The 4,532-nt window shown below is 37.4% G+C and overlaps 1 long non-coding RNA gene across 1 annotated transcript; it reads left to right on the forward strand.

The window, feature by feature from the left end:
- On the forward strand, positions 1-2,446 carry LOC309492694. The gene is made up of 3 exons (XR_014203661.1): positions 1-1,198; positions 1,702-1,755; positions 1,886-2,446. It is a non-coding gene; the product is annotated as an uncharacterized lncRNA (long non-coding RNA).
- Positions 2,447-4,532: the final 2,086 nt, after the last annotated feature.

The raw sequence follows: 4,532 nt of genomic DNA on the forward strand, positions 1-4,532 counted from the left end.
AGTGTGTGGTCGTTCAAAAACCTTTATACATAATCTTGATCGATAACGTGAGATGGGCGCCACCATGTTTCTTTGCGTCGCAGTTTAGAGAGTCCTGTCTGTCATCAGTTTCTCCCGAAATACATGCAAGAAAGTGGCCGGTGAACTCCGAGAAGAATAGAGTAAACTCTATAGTTACTTCCACTGTGTTTGTCTGATATGAATAACACACGTCGGCAAATTATATTTGAATGGATTGTTATTGCTGCTTCCACAGACATCAGTGTGTATTTTACAAACTCCAAATGTATTGTTTTATTAGTGCTTATGTGTATTTAAATGTCTGAAACCTAAAATAAACATTATTAGGTTGAAAACACTGCGTAGTTGTGATATATGACAGCGCTGAGCTCGTCCGTCTCTGGCTCAGCGCCAACCAACGCGAAAGCACAGTTTGAAATATGCATCTACCAATCAGTAGCTACTTTGAATGAGGGATAGAGAGCAGAGAGCGCTCACTCTGACCATTTTTCTTGAAATAATTTCACACAGATCACCTCGTCTAAAATTAGGGGTATGTTTATTTAACAGAAAAAAGAAACAACCACAAAGGCGGAACGTTTTCTACTGCCGGGTGGACGACTAGACGTCAATCACTCAGAAGACAGACAGCACGGCTGTGCATCGACTCTGTTCTCAATCTCTGTGTGCGCGCTCAGGAGCGTAGTGAGAAGCCTTTTATAGCGCAGGTAGGCTTCGCTCAGGTGTGGCTCGTCAACTGTAATGAAGACAAGGGGAAGAAACATTGCACTCACACTTGTGTAGGAACAAACACCCTGGCTGCGTTCCAAACCGCATACTTCCGTACTATTTAGTATGGGAAAAAGAGTAGGCGAGCGAAAAAGTATGTACGAATCCAAAAGAGTAGGCGAGAATTACCTGGGTGATGTATTAATTATCGCGAGATTCGGGCTTAAGTGCGTTCGAATATGCCTACTTTCCTACTATATAGTAGGCGAAAACAGTACGTGAAGGAAGCAGTACGTTCGAAACATCAGTATTCATAAAAGAGTAGGCGAGAAGTTCCCGGATGGCTTACTGCTTCCACACAGATTTTTGAGTGCTGATCCGATGGATACTTTTCTATCCCAGGAGGCCACGCGAGAGGATACGTCATTATCAAACATAGCAGAGATCAGCGACGCGGGTGCTTTCAAATGTGAGTAAACACGGTTCCTTGTGTTAAAATTGCATGTGTTGAACTACTGTAGAGTGAACTGTTGAATTGTTGAAGGTGTAAAGACGTTACACAGTACAGTATAGTTGTGATTTTGCTGTAAAAACACGTTTTATTATGTATAACGTTAGCTAACAGGGGAGCTCCAGTAAGGACACGTAAGTTACGTCTCTAACGTGGATTTACATAAACCATATATATCTTAAAGACGCTTATTTTAAATGTCTATTTACATCTGACAGGAAAATCTTCAGTAAGTTGCAGAAGAGCACATCACAACATGAAATAGACATCTGAGTGATGAATGTGTGCTAGAACAAATCTATAAAGTAACTAAACATAAGTTATCTATTTTATTTGTCCATTATGTTGATAAATTGAGGAACATTTATGTTGGATAAAAAGTTAAAACAACCTCAACATGTAAATGTAGTGTTGAGCTCATAAATCACAGAGGTAATGTGAATCTTGTCTGGATGTTACAGGGTCGGATGAACAGATGTGTTTATCCAGTGGAGAGTGGCTCATGAAGGCTTTGAGTGAGTATACTACAGAAATGAATAACAACAACTATTTAAATATTAAGTTGTAGTTTATTTTAATTATTGTAATTTCAAACAGAACTATTACAGCACTTTCTGATTCGTGATTTCTGTGCATTTGCTGCAGATCTTTTGTGGTGGAGCAGGACCTGCAAGGGAAGATGAGGGCAGCATTTGTGAAAAACAACGTTTTTGTCTTCTAAATAATACTGAAATCAAATGACATTGTGCGGTTAAAATGACTGTTTTTGTGTTATGTTTGTGCATTTTTGTAGGATCTGAAATGTCAGCAGGCTGGTGTGAGCACTGAGGATGAGGAGCCCAGAGCTGAATCCTGGAGATAGTGCCATGGATGAGACCTTCCATCACTCCACCTGCCCTCAGATTGTGAAGCACAACGCATCACGCAACAACCTCCGGCATGAAGGCACAGCTCACCTCTGGCGGTCAGCTGATTCATCAGAATAAAGCCTCAGAATGGGAACCGCTGTGTTGAGATGGCAGAAGGATGTGGGGTTCAGTGCCTGTAGCCTACTGTACATAACTGTAGTTTGAATAAAGCTTTGTTTCATGTGTTGACTTGTATATGCATTTGTTTATTGTGTGATGGTGACTTTGATTCATTCTTTTACTAATTTATTAATATTTCTCATTGTTGTCAGTAAATAAAATATAATTATTTAATTAATGCTTTATTTATTGTTTGAATGAAAATGTAGATATGTTTACTATATACACATCTAAAGTGTATTCATGCATAGCTATGTCATATGACACATTACATTTTGTTTGTTTTATTGAATTATTTTCAGTAAAAAGTAATATAATTAAGTATTGGTCAGCATTTATCGTTGTTATTATTGTATGTTTTGGGGTGGGATAGCAATGCAATTCATTCTGGGGTAATATTCATTTTTAATATCATTATACTTAAATTTTTCGAGTATAAAATCAACAGTTTTCTCTAAAGGCGAATCTTGGCACAGCTGCCCAACGTCTCCTTTGTGCAGACATTACAAACGCTGAAGAAAACCGTTCTAGGTAGGGCTGTCGAGTTACTGGTGTTATGACTGAGGTATGTGTGTATATATATATATATATATATATATATATATACACACATATATCAATCATGGGTTTGCATACATAATATGAGATTTTATACACAGGAAAAAAGAACCTACAAGGTTGAATATCGTTATATATATTTTCTTAAATAATTAGTTATAATACACTTAAAAAATTCATTTTTTTGTTATTTATAGGCCTAGGCCTGAGGGATGAAACGAGAGTTAAATTCAGCAAGAAAAAGAGGAAAACATAAAGCAGTTTGCCACTTTTGCTTGTGGATGAAAATGTTTGGATATAAAATAAAGAAATTAACAACATATTCAAGAGATGACAATTTGGGGATTTTGTAATAAAAATAAATTATATCGTTAAGGATATATATATAACGGTGGGTCACATTAGTAGGGTTAAATATAAGAACTTAAATCAACCCTAAATGTATTCACAAAATAAATGGGCAGCAGTTTCTTCAAAAAGACCACAAAATGAGCAAGTTTAATCAATATCAAGATATTTACAGATAGATGAATTAAACGTGTCGTTCAAATCTTTTAAGTTGTGGCTCTTGTGATAACGCGTCGTAGGTCACATGACAACGTCAACATGGCAGATGTCCGGTTCGCATTCATACTCAACGAGATCTGGCTATAAAGTACCTACTCTTTTAGCGCTCGTTAAGTAAGTACTTATTGAAATTAAGTACCTACTCATTGAGTATGCGGTTTGGAACGCAGCACAGGGCTGAGGGACGTAACACCCCCACCCCAAAATGGTGACTTGTCGCCATACATTGAACACGGGAACACTTTTTTTTTATTTTTTTTTACTCTTATGAATTCTGTGTTCAGCTCACTGTTCGAGCCAACCCAGACAATAGAGTTCCAGCTACAATTAATCATTACCTCGTTCAAGGCATCTCTGCATGTGAAAAGAAACTAGAACTACACAGGAATGTATTATTTTGGCCAAATCGCGGGTAAATTATAACTATGTACGACGCAATACTTAGTATTGCTACAGAATTACATTTGATCAGCAAGCCCAATAAATCAAAAATAAATCTCAAGACAAATAATCTAGTGTTCTTTTTATTATTATTATTATTATTATTATTATTATTAACTATAACCTAAATGTATAGGCCATTTCAATCATTAAGGACACATGCAAGTTCATTTATAATAAACAAAAACGTGTTTTGTTTTCCAATAAAATTAATAGTACTTTTTTCAGTACTACTAATACTGTAATAGTATTAAGCATCCACCCTAGACAACGCATCTGCGATGATATTGTCTTTTCCCCGGACAAGCACAATTTGGAGGTTAAATGGTTGAAGCAATAGACTCCAGCGCATTAATCTTCGATTTGAATTGTACATGCGACTGAGGAATTTGAGCGGGTCATGATCAGTAGGCTATAGACCTTAACTGGATGTACCGAAGAACCTAGATACACTTCGAAGTGTTGGATAGCTAGTACTAAAGCCAAAGTCTCTTGCTCGATAGTGGAGTACTTTCGCTGGGCAGAATTAAATTTCTTAGAGAAAAAACTCACGGGATGGTTTACGTTGTCTGTGCCTGATTGCAAAAGTACGGCACCGGTGCCTACGTTGCTGGCGTCTACAGCAAGCTGAAACGGTTTGTTAAAGTCTGGCGCAGCCAGCACGGGAGCAGTCAGCAAGAGAGCTTTGACGTTTTCAA

This window comes from Leuciscus leuciscus (assembly GCF_965113295.1).
Source record: "Leuciscus leuciscus genome assembly, chromosome: 2".
Taxonomy (NCBI): domain Eukaryota; kingdom Metazoa; phylum Chordata; class Actinopteri; order Cypriniformes; family Leuciscidae; genus Leuciscus; species Leuciscus leuciscus.